This window comes from Jaculus jaculus, chromosome 17, assembly GCF_020740685.1.
Source record: "Jaculus jaculus isolate mJacJac1 chromosome 17, mJacJac1.mat.Y.cur, whole genome shotgun sequence".
NCBI lineage: Eukaryota > Metazoa > Chordata > Mammalia > Rodentia > Dipodidae > Jaculus > Jaculus jaculus.
Genome location: NC_059118.1, coordinates 28,626,455 through 28,639,842, shown reverse-complemented (window position 1 = coordinate 28,639,842; position 13,388 = coordinate 28,626,455).

The window sequence follows — 13,388 nt, the reverse complement described above, 5'->3', positions numbered from 1 at the left end:
CTTTAGCATTTTCAAAGTTTTAGGTTTTATGTTCAGGATTTTGATACATTTTGAATTGAATTGTGTGTATGGTGAGAGATGTGAATCGTGTTTCATTTTCATACAAGTGAACATCCAGTTTACTTAGCACCATTTGTTGAAGAGGCTGTTTTTTTCCCAATATATGTATATGTATATATATATATATATATATATATATATATATATATATAATTATTTTTTTGGTTTTTCAAGGTAGCGTTTCACTCTAGCCAGGCTGACCTAGAATTCACTATGGAGTCTCAGGGTGGCCTCGAACTCTCGGCGATCCTACCTCTGCCTCCCGAGTGTGAGGTCTAAAGGTGTGCACCACCACGCCCAGCCCAGTGTATTTTCTTAACACCTTAATTTAAATTAAGTATAGTTATAGTTGTGCGGGCTTTTATTTCTGGGTCCTCTATTCTCTATCCCACTGGCGAACACATCTGATTTTTAAAAATGTATTTATCTGTAAATTTTATATGGCTCTACAACAAATTAAAAAATAACATGCTTTTTAAAAGTTTGAACATTAAATTAAAAGGTCTGATGTTAGTTAGATAAGAAATGATAAACTAAACCAAAAATCCGACATTGTTTCTACTTGAAAGAAATTCATGTTCCGTTTTTGCATCTGTAGAAGATATAGAAAGCCAGGCATAGTGATGCACCCCTTTAATCCCAGCACTTAGGAGGCAGAGGAAGGAGGATCACCATGAGTTCCAGGCCACCCTGAAACTAGATAGTGAATTCCAGGTCAACCTAGGCTACAACAAGACCCTACCTTGAAAAACAAACAAACAAACAAACAAAATAACAAACAAACAAACAAAAAGGATATAGGCAAAAAAGAGAAAAAGAAAATTAAAACAAGTTATGTCATCAAGTGTCATCAAGACATGGCTAATGTTACCAATTCTGCCTTCCTTAAGACAAGATATTATCTCAAACTTTCCAGAAACTTATCCATAAAAATGCCCAAATAAAAAGTTTTAAGCAGCCAGGCATGGTGGTGCACACCTTTAATCGCAGCACTTAGGAGGCAGAGGTAGAGAGGATCATTTTGAATTCAAGAACAACCTTATAGACTAAAAGTCAAAGTCTAAACCTGATCTTCAAATGCTAGTTATGTGACATTGGGCAAACTATTTGTCATTTCATAAGTAGTTAGTAGGTACTTGCCATACTCTAACACCAGATGATATTCTGGGAATGCAATTCAGAGATGAGCAGGTGCAATCACAGGTACAGCTCTCTGCTTCTATGGCTCTGTGCTTTAGCATCCATGAACCTCAGTCCTCACCAAGAACATGTCATTTGTGGAGATTAAATGGGCTAATTATGTATCAATTAGCAAAGGGGATGTTACTTGGTAAATGCTCTGTCAATGGTAGCTACTTTTATAATTAACATGCATGAGAGCAACACTGGGAAATAAGATGTCCCATGTAATTGATTTTTTTTTTTTTTTTTTTGAGGCAGGGTCTCACTCTGGCCCAGGCTGATCTGGAATTCACTACGTAGTCTCAGGGAGGCCTTGAACTCACAGCGAACCTCCTACCTCTGCCTCCCAAGTGCTGGGATTAAAGGTGTGTGCCATCACGCCCGGCTAAATGAATTTTATTTTACAGTCAAATTGTTTGTTGATAGGACTTCTGAAAACTATGGTATAATGTACATATAATTAGTACATAAATTTTAAACAAATGCATCAATATCTCTTTCAATGTGGATTCTGGCTGGGGATTAAACTCAGGTCCTCATTCTTGCAAGGCAAGTAGTTTACCAGCTGAGCTAGTTCTCCAGCCCAAATGGATCAATATTCATCGAGATATATACTCACGCCACCACCGCCCATATCACTACACAGACTAGTTCCACAGAAATGGCCATAACTTGTTGTTGTTGTGTTTTGAGCCGAGGTCTCACTTTAACCTAGACTGACCTAGAATTCTCTTATAGTTCTGGTGGCTAAAAGTTTGCAATGTGCCTTTCTAGGGCTTACAGGAAGTCAGGAAACCCATTACCCCCATCAGAGGCTCTAAGGAGAAGCTGTTCTAGAATCTAGAGCTCCGCTATTCTCCTTCCTGGGCACACAATCCCTTCTTCCATCTATGAAGCCAGGGATGTACATCTGTTGCTCTGACTCTCTGCTTCTTCCCCATGCTTTTTTTTTTCTTTCTTGATCAAGTCTCCTGCCTCCTCTCTTTCCTTTGGGGCGGGTGTATTGGCATTTAGGACTTTCTTGTATAATCCAGGATAATCTCTCTATCTCAAAAATCCTTAACTTAATCACGTCTTCCAGGTTCCTTTTGTGACAGGTTCCAGAGATTATGAAGTGGACATCTTTGGGTGGCATTATTTGGTACTCACAAGTGTAGAGAAAGGTAGAAAGTGGATCTGGGAGAGCAGATGGAACTTATCCAGCGCAGTCCATCACACTGCCCCCTGACATCCATTCTTGTCCTCCATTCAGAGGAAACACTTGTGTCTCTGACATGCATGAGAAATACCTAAAGTTCCATCAGGTACCTTATCTTTGTGGAATGACACCAATTTGGTTACACTCCCTTCTGAGACTAAAAATGCTTGTCACAGAAAGCATCACTCATACATTTCTAGTGTTGGTGGAAGGAAAAGGGAAACAACAATCAAGTAACATGGAGAAGTGTTCATGCTGATCCTATGTCTACAGTTGCAGGTCCTAGACACTGAAAGATCTAAAGTTCTTGCTACTTATGAGGTAGTCTTAGCAGGGGTCCAGGTTTCCTGGACTATGAGTATGGTTGAAATCTTTCTACTACTTACCAGTAGCTCTACTGCTAAGTGGCTCTCCCGAAATACAGGCAAACTGGCTGTGCATTGGTGCTGTAATCAAAGAAGGCTGGGCTGGCCTGGGATGTTATCAGAACAACATCGTTGGGGTTTCTGGCTATCTGCAAGTGCATCAGATGACCCTTGTCATTTCCTCATCTGTGGAGCTGATTCTGCAACCCAACAGATTTTCTAGGAAATGTCATCACTAAGAAATAATTTGATTTTTCTTTGATAATTTGGAATCCTGCAGTGTCCCAGGGTGGTCATCACACAAATTAATAAGAAGTACAGGCCTACAAAGGGATATTAAGAAGGTCAAAGGCACTGGACTGATTCAATATTGACTCCAGGATATAGCTCCTTTATCAAGACTTTTTTTTCACATATATTAATTTTTCTGAAAGCAATTCTGGTTTGCAACTGCAATTTATTTCATTCCAGCTAATTTAATTGAGTGGGGGAGTTGAAGGGGCTCTGTGAGTGGCCTTTTTTTTTAATCTTAAGCCTCCTGACCAATCCGGGGAGGCCCGTATTGCTTTCTGCAAGGGTTTCTCTGGGCTCAAGACCACTTCCACTTGGAGCTAGTAGCATCTTTCTTCCTGAACTTAACCATCACGTTTTAGTCTGGCCCACTGCAATGATGCAAAATCAAGATATCCATCCACACAGAATTGTTGTTTAAGTACAGTAATGTGCAGCCAAGATGTAATTTAGGGAATGTTGGGCATTTCTTCAAGCTTGTACTAAGAACGAGTGGAGAATTAACACCCAGGCCATGCAGCCAGAGGTTGTTTTCTCTTAGAGGCAGCACTGTCAGAAAGTGTGTTTAAGTTTTAAATAGTTTTCTTAGGAACAACCTTGAAGCAGGCAAACTTCTTTTTTCGAGGCCTCTGGTCTTAGAGTGAACCATACAAGAAGAGTCATCAAAGAGAAAATATGCAAACTGTTTATAAGACAATAATTTTATCGTGACAAAAGCAATTTTACCACAGTTGCAATTCCTATGTTGATTCAAACATGTTTTCCTAAATACTCTTGGGATTTAATCATCACTTAAACCCTAGATCCATATGTCAATAGGAAGCATCTTTTTTAGGAATTTCAGAAAGGATGTTAGTGAGTTTCTGGAGTAGAAATCATCTCATCTGAAACATAGTATCTGGTGACCATATATCCAGTGGAACCATTTTTACAAAGGTAAATAAAATCACAAATGTGGCCAACTCACGCATGGCACACTGCTGGTACATCGCTGGTCCCTTGACAAAGCTCTTCTATTCAGCCTGACATATTAACAATACATCTTATACATTTAGTTTTCCCAATGCTCAGTTAATTCAGTTCTTGCTTTATTTTGGAGCTCAGAGATGTGATCAGCAGACACTACAAATTGTCTACCTCAAACCATCTTTACATCTTCAGCTATGTGGGAAGCCTAACAACCTAGCGTTGAAAGAGCAGAGAGAGATAAAATCTCCTTTGCAAAAGGCCTGGAGTTGGGAAAAAGCAACTTCACAGCGCTCCCTGTTACCAGCAGGTGGCAGCATTGCTCAGGGTGCCATTGCCAACAGTCTCTCCTTGGCAGTTTGGGGCGGAGTCTGAACTGAAGGAGCAATTTGAATACTGGTCACGTGTCAAGGGGGACATCAAGCCCTGGAGTGAGGACGATGATAGGAACTGATAGGAACGCAGGGATCTTGGAAAGTAGAAATCTGGAACAGCTTTCCAAGTAAAGGATTATGTTTGCACAAACACCAGGTTTATATATTCAGGTACTGGTCACTTCTAGAGCAGTGAAATTTGTGGTATTTTTGACTTTGAATTAAGTTGTTTATGAATTATCTTTGTATCATCTATTTAGAGGGCAACCTGTCATCAGGGATTTCTGTTACCAAGAACATTTCATGGCAGTGCATCCTTCTTGACTGAAAGGAATTATCATTGGAATAGACACTTTCGAGAAAAGATCAAATTAAATATAAACTTGTATTTATTTAAATAGATGTGTGTCCTTCTTTAATTTTTTAAAGTTGTTTTTCTTTATTTGCAAAGAGAGAGAGAGAGAGTTGTGTGAGAGAGATAACTGGAGTACCACTCTTGCTACTGCAAATGAAGTCCAGACGCCTGTGCCACTTTGTGCATCGGGCTTTTACATGGGTATTGGGTCATCATGCCTTTAAAGCGGTACCTTAAACTGTTGAGCCTTCTCTCCAGCCCCTCCAGCCTTAATTTTTAAATATTTTGGTGCACTATTAATGTCGACTTCAATTGTGGTACTAGTTGTGTGTGTGTGTTGATGGGGATTGAACTCAGGTCTTTCTGCATACTAGGTAAGCACTCTACCTTCGAATGACATCCAAAACTGTTCAATTTCTTCCTCTCAATATGTTCCTGGTCTCAGTGATCCAGGTGTAGTGTTTCAATACTTGGGAGGCATTGGTTGTGAATGTGTATAAGTGTATACTGGTTGTTTGTATTATTCTTTAAAAGTTATGCTTTGAAGGTCAGGATAGTTTTTAGTGCTTTGGACCTCCTCTTTTCCCTGTGCCCTAGTCTTCTTACTCCTGGGAGCCCACAGAGATAGGATTTACCAGCAGGAACATAGTCTTCAGCAACCCCAAGTCAGACAGGCTGATTCTGTTTTATACAAGACTCCTGCTTTTCTGGTATGATTCTAATCCTTTTTGATTAAGTATGATGGGCTACCAAGGAAAACCAGAAATGTCTTATCATGCCTGTTTGGTTCAAGTAATGTGATAGTATAGGCTTTTAAGTCTAGGGCTGGAACTAGAAAATCAAAAGAAAACACGAGAGAAGTACTTTTTAGAAAAACATATTGCATCACATTAGACTAAACAAAATGTAAAATAACAGCATTTATTATAGACCTTATAAATTGAAATACTTTTTTCAAAAAAAAAGTGAGATCCTCTAAAATGTGCCTAGACTCTGAGCTGTGCATATTGAGAGCACGTCTGGAGAAGGGTTACGTAGGAAAAGGAAAAGCCAAGCCCCAAACATCCACTAAGGTCCTTCCATTTGTATCATTTCTTAAGTAAAGTAATTTTGTACCTCCCCCAAAGAAAGAGACATGTGTTAAAACAGTCTTTGCATCTGGGTGTGGAAGCGCACATTTTTAATCCTAGCACTGGGGCGGGGGGCAGAGGCAAGAGGATCTCAGTGAGTTCGAGGCCACCCTGAGACTACACAGTGAATTCCAGATCAGTCTGGGCTACAGTGAGACCTACCTCAAGAAGAAAAATAGTCTTTGCAGTATTAGCTATAATTCTGAAAAGACAGAACAATGTCAATGGTTGTGTCATACTAACGATTAAGCAAAAGTACACCCAGCTACTGGGCGAAAGAGTGATCAAAAGGAAAACCAAGTACAAACAACATCGAGTCATCTTTTGAAAGACATTTCCCTGTGTGGCTGGGTGGACAGCAAGATCTCCATGGAGGCTGGAGCTCACACCCGTGCTAACGGCCCAGGGCTGCTCTGGTCGTAGCAGCTGCTTCTGTCAAGCCGCCCTGGCATCCAGTGTGTCCAGTGTCCAGCCACTCTGTGAGGCCTGTGGTCAGCATCTGTGTGCCCAGGTGGTGCTCCTCAGCTTTGATGCAGGCATCAGCTTGGTGTTAGGATGCCCATGACAGTACACGTGGCTTCCCAGCAACCGGCCACCTGGTCTGCTGTGATGTCAACTTGTCCGTGTCCCTAGGTGTCATCTGCAAGATGGGAACACAGAGTCATAGCTGTGGCCTCCAGCCTCCTCTCCTCCCCTGGCACCGATCTGATTAGTGGAATAAAAGGAGCTATGAGCAAACACAGGAGTCTCCACTCTCCTCTTTCTAAGGTAGCATGCATTTTTCAGATTCTTAACTGTTATAGGGTAAACTTTGACTTCTCATGATTGACTCTTCTCCTCCCACCCTCTAACTACCCTCTCCTTCTGGCAACTACACAGACTGCAGCCTAATTTTATTATTAGTTTAAATCATGCACAATTAGCGAGGCAAATTGATTAAAATATAAATCATACTAACATGTTCCCAAGACGAATGGTAATGATGTATAAATCGGGCTGTAAGTTATTCTGAAGGTTGTGTTTTTTTTTTTTTTTTTTTTTTTGAAGGGGCAGGGAGGAGGTCAGGTTTTCTCTTCACCAGCCCACATAACTGATAGTTAATTGCATATTGATTTTGTGTAGATATAGTTTAATGTAAGCAGATAAGGTTCCAGATTCCTAACCACATATTCATCAGAGTCAAAATGATAGCCCAGGGAGGCAGTAGGACTGGGAGAGCTGGGCCTGACTTAGCAAGCTCTCCTCAGTGTGTCTATTCTCACCTTGAGACACAGTTTCATATACTAGTGATCCCACGGTTTCCACCACCATTCTATTGAGTGAAGAGACAGTATGAAGAAAACTCAAGTCAATGCCAGTGAGAGAAGCTTTTAGATTATTTTATGAATTATTTCCTGGGTTAGTGTTAATGTCAGAAATTACCTGGAAAAGACTAATTCTGTCTTTGTAACCAGTTTGGATGAAAAAGGAGTTGCTGGTAAATTATAAGAAAGAATTCTACATGCCACCTAGCTTCGATGTACAGCCATGCCTCCTTCCCATTTGAGCTGTTCTTTTGGATGCTGATCATGTTAAATCCTTGCAAGTTTTGAGGTTTATGTAGAAAAGCAACTGGTGCAGGTTGCAAATGAAGTGCTCTTTCAATTAAGAGTGCCATAGCCAGGGCCCCGTCACTTACCCACTCACGTGTGCTCATGAGGGAGTTCTCTAGAAGGTGAGAGGAAGGTCAGAGACTGGGGCAAAAGACAGGTGGGTGTTGGGCTGAGCCTGAGAAGGTCACCTTTCCAGGGCTTCTTGTCAGCTCCATGTCATTCCCAAGACAGTCAGGCTTCAACTGGCAGCCAAACTCCAAGGATGGTGCCAGCACCTACAAAGGATAATTGGAAACAAATGCAAAACCAGGCAGCTTTTCCCTAGATTAACCTCCTTTTCCTTTCATTGCAATGGTTTATACATGAATGGGCTACATCATGCTTTTGCAGCCAAAATAATTTCCATCTTATATTGTGCCTAGGGTGAATGAATTGGAACCCCAACCTTCTGAGTTTGAAGATCTATTGCAGCTCTGCGTGAGAGCCAGGACGGAGGGGCTGCATGCATCAGTAACTCACCACTGTGTTCGTGACTGGTCCAAGGCCAAGAATGCAACCATCCTCCAGAAAGTAATGATTCTAAAAGTCTGACTTCTTACTAGCAAATTCCAAGACACAAAAGTCACAAGCATTTATGAAAAGCAAGGTTAACTCAAGAGAATCAAAAAATGTTACTCTGAAAATTAGATGCATCTTTCTGTGGCAACCAGATGACTAACAAGTGGTTTGTACATGACCTCTATTCAAACTCTGAAGAGATTCACTTCAGACCTCTCCGCCACCACCACTCCCAGGTTGATAAGTATAAACTATTTATCATAAATCACATTTAATAACCTGCTCAAATACACACATACACACATATATATGCATGTGTATGTATACATGCATATGCATATATCAATGAGATAGAGAAGACTGTCCTGTATTCTCCCCAAATATTCTATTTTTTAAATTTAATTTTATTTTAGAAAGAGAAAGAGAGGGAGAATTGGTGAACCAAGGCCCAGGCATGGAAATCAAACTCCAGAAACTTGCACCACCTAGTGGGCATGTGCAGCCTTGCACTTGCCTCACCTTTGTGTGTCTGGCTTACCTGGGATCTGAAGAGTCAAACATAGGTCCTTAGGCTTCACAGGCAAGAACCTTAACTGCTAAGCCATCTCTCCAGCCCTCTTTATTTTATGTTTAAAGTTATATCTGGAATGGATGGATAGTTGAAGAGATGGCTGGCCTACATTATTTCACTTAAAAGAATTCTTTTAATTTAAAAATATGAAGATCAGTACAAACAACATACAAAACCCAAATATTACCAGGCATGATGGTGCATGCCTTTAATCCTAGCACTCGGGAGGCAGTGATAGGAGGATCACTGTGAGTTCGTGGCCAGCCTAGGACTACATAGTAAATTCCAGGTCAACCTAGGCTACAGTGAAACCCTACCTCAAAAGCAATGATAGGGCTGGAGAGATGGCTTAGCAGTTAGGCCCTTGCCTGTGAAGCCTAAGGACTCGGGTTCAAGGCTCGATTCCCCAGGACCCACGTTAGCCAGATGCACAAGGGGGCGCACGCATCTGGAGTTTGTTTGCAGTGGCTAGAGGCCCTGGCGCACCATTCTCTCTCTTTTTCTCTGCCTCTTTCTCCCTCTGTCTGTCACTCTCAAATAAGTAAATAAACAAAAAAATTTTTAAAAAGCAATGACAACAACAAAAAGCAAATATTTATCACCAAAATTTTTATTTAAGCTAATACAGGTAATATTTTGTTGCCCATTTTTTAAGAAATAAAAATTTAGAATAATTTGAGGGCTGGAGAAATTTCTCAGTGGTTAAAGATGCTTGCTTTCAAAGACCAATAGCCCAAGTTCTGTTCCTTAGTATTCATATAAAGCCAGATGTACAAAGTGCCACATGCATCTGGAGTTGTTTCAAGTGGCAAGAGGCCCTGGAGTGCCCTCTCTTGCTCTCTCTCTCTTTCAATCTACTGCCAAATAAATAAATAAATATAATTTAAAAATAAATTTGAAGTCCTTAAATTTCCTCTCTTGATGCCATTCTTGTCCTTCCTCCCTATGTAAAGTCTTAAATTTATGCATTGTCTATATCTTACCACATATATGTTACTAGAAATAATAACCTTGGGGGATTTTATAAAATTATTTAGTTACATGTTCAAATACCCCATGTAAAGTTCTACAGATTGAGTTTCTTCTCAATATTCTCTTTGATCTGTATCCATGGAGTTTATTAATTTTATTATCTATTTGACATTGCTATGTAATCATACAACCTATGGACTGTGCCATAATTCTCCCTTTCCCTTTCTGGATATCAGAGTATTTCATTTTGTTCTTCATAATTATGCTAAAAGGAACATTTTCATTTATGTTGTGCTACACAGAACTGGGTATGAGGTTTGGATAGCCAGTGGAAAATGAAATGATGAGGCATCTCCTTTATCAAAATCTAGGGAAAAAATAGTACTGTTGGAGGTATAAACCTTTAAGTGTTTTCCTTCCTAGTATTTCTCTCTCAACCTACCATTGTGGTTTCTTCCTAACACTGCTTTAAGAAAAAAATAAAGTTGTTATTATGAATTTTAATTTTCATCTTGATCAGTGTACAGTGTCTGTTTTAAATACAAATGGCCAGTATTTTAACTTACATTTGGAATCACTGAAAACTGCTGCCTTGCATTTTGTAGTTCCTATATACATGTGCATGACACCCTTACCAGGTCACTGTAAAGCAGGGTGTTTGTGGGAGCCAGAAGACAACCTTGGGTGCCATCTACCTTTAAAAAATGTATTTCTACTGAGTTATTTTAGAGACAGACAGAAGCAAGATGAGAGAGAGAGAGAATGGACATCCTAGGGTCTCCTGCCACTGCAAATGGACTCCCGATGCAGGTGTCACTTTGTGTATCTGGCTTTACACAGGTGGTGAGGAATAGGACTGTTAGGCTTTGAAAGTAGGTACCTTTAACCACTGAGTCATCCCTCCAGTCCCTATGTACCTTTTTGAAGACAGGGTCTCTTACTGGCCTGGAGCTCTCCAAGGAAAGTAGACTGGCTGGCCAGTGAGCCCTAGGGATGCTTCTCTCTCCACCTCCCCAGTAGCTGAAAACCAAGTGTAAGTTACCATGCTCAGGATCTACATGCTTACAAGGGAAGCCCTTTACTGACTCTCCTGACTTACTTCTCTGGCTCCTAGGCACCCCCTCCCTTTTTCCTTTATTTATTTGAGAGCAACAGACAGAGAGAGAAAGAGGCAGAGAGAGAGAGAGAGAGAGAGAGAGAGAGAGAGAGAGAGAGAGAGAGAGAAAGAGAAAGAATGGGTGCACCAGGGCCTCCAGCCACTGTAAACAAACTCCAGATTCATGCACCACCTTGTGCATCTGGCTTATGCGGGTCCTAGGGAATCAAGCCTCAAACTGGGGTCCTTAGGCTTCACAGGCAAGTGCTTAACTGCTAAGCCATCTCTCCAGCCCCCTTCATTTTCTTTTTTTAAATTTCACCCCTTGATTAATGGCCAGCTTACCAACACTCTCCACCTTTTTCTCACTGAGGAGTAAAAAAGAACTAAAAGGGAAAGGAGCTATGGCTTGTCTGTCTTTCCTGCATGGCCATCATTTTCAGCATACTTGGTTGGTTAATGCAGGCAAGGAGCATGAGTGAAAGCAGATACAACGCAGTACCTGGCTGCTCATGCTTGGCTGTCTGCTGCTCCCTTCTGTCTGTATTTGAAGCAAGTTCTGTTTAAGTGGAAAGTGTGGCCTAATGGTGTGGTTAGCTCCTCATCTTCCCACTAGCAGACTGGATCTGGAGTTCATTTGCAGTGGTAGTAAGCCCTGGGATGCCCATTTTCTCTCTCTCTCCCTTTCATTCTCTCTGTTTCTCTATGTGTGTGTCTCTTTCTGTCTCTTAAATAACTAAATAAAAATAATTTTTAAAAGGTATACCTGAAGAAAGACACCTAAGGACACCAAGGTTGTCCTCTGGCCCCAAAACAAAGTCATGCTTTCTTTTCATCCTCTGAGTCCCTCCGACTTCTCGTGTCAAGGGTCTGGGAGAATTCTGTGTCATGGCATATGTCCTGAACACAGAATGTGCACAGGGTAGCAGCATGCAGTGGCCCCTCTGCCCGCCTGTGCTGAATTGTCCTATGTAGTTTCCATTAAAAATTACAAGTCCAGAAGTATGATTAGGAATTTAAAGACAGTGAAAGCAGAACATTAACTCAAGAACTGAGCCCTCTTGAGGGCAAATCCCCTTGAGACCACAAGTGCCCAGACAGCTGGTCTTGTACCCACATGGAGATTTCTTTGGCATATGTTCAGAAGTGGGTTCCTGAGTGGGTATGCACATTGCCAGTGTTAATTACTTTACAACTTTATATCAATACCACTAATATGATTCCCCTTGGCACATATCCTTACTCACAATTAATAATGATATATGACTCAATTTTTGCCAATGACGCTATTTTTGTTATTTCCCTGTTGGGCTGAACAGTTTTTCATTTGTTTATTTATTCTGGGGGTGTGGGACTCTTTTCTGTGAACTTCGTGTTCTATAACCTTTGTCCATTTATCTACCAAGCTGTCTGTCTTGGAGTATTGATTTGTGGGAGTTTTTTGAGTTTGTTTCTTAATACTTCAATACTAATCTGGACTGTTGTATATCTTGCCAATATCTTCTCTCATGATACTACCCAGCTTTTAACTTTGTTAAATGACCTTTCTGTTCTATAAAAAAAGAAAGAAAGAAAGAAAGATTTGCCAGGCATGGTGGCACACTCCTTTAATCCCAGCTCTCAGCGGACAGAGGTAAGAGAATCACCATGAGTTTGAGACCACCCTGACACTACATAGTAAATTCCAGGTCATCCTGGACTAGAGCAAGACCCTACCTCAAAACAAAATTAAGTTTAGTAGTAGCCAAGTTTATTCATCCTTGTGTCTATATTCTTATATCTTTCCTGCCCTGAGAAAACAAGTACTCTCCTATTTTTATATTTTCTTTTAGGCTTTAGAATATTAAGTCATGTGGACTTTGTTTTTATGTATGGAGTCAGGAAGAGATTTAACTTTTCATCCATTTTAGAGGGACAGTTTGTTTCCCCAACACCACTTACTAAACAAGGCCTCCCCTCCCTTACACACACAACTGTAGCTGGTGTTCACTGGGTTGGTTCTCAGATCCTTAGATCATTTCACTGATCTAGTTATATATCTCCATTATTTGGCAAATTTTTTTCAAGAGTCACATTTTCTAGTCATCAAAAAGCATGTAAGCAAGACTACAAAACCAAGCATGTTTTCTTACCTCTCAGGAGAGACTAAGCCATTCTTCAATCTACATAGCATGAAAACACAATGACTTTGAAATCAGAACTCAGTTCTTATCCCTGGCCTGTCATTTTCTGGCTGTTTGAACTTGGGGCATGTTTCTTAACCTCTGAGGGTGGACTCACTAATCTGTAAAATGGGGATAATAAGATCTACAACCTAAAGCTATTGAGAGGATTAAGTGAGTTAAATGCCTAGCGCAACCTAAACACTTGGGAAATATTACTTTCTTATCCCCTCTCCTACCCTTCAAAGGAGCCATGTGTTTCTGGGTTATTCTATTCACTTGTAGACTCTACAAAGGACAACTGGGGCTTGCTTAAAGGCAAAACAAAATTTATTCCAGGCTGATGATCAAAATCAGTCTCTTTTCTGAAGTCCAAATAATTGCTTGGGCTTTGGGGAAAGTGAAGTGGCAAGGGTATCTTAATGCGGTTCAGGAGCTGTCCAGTTTCTTGTTAATCAAATGACACAGACAGGTCATAAAACCCAAGCCAATTGGCACCCCTTTACCCTGCAAATT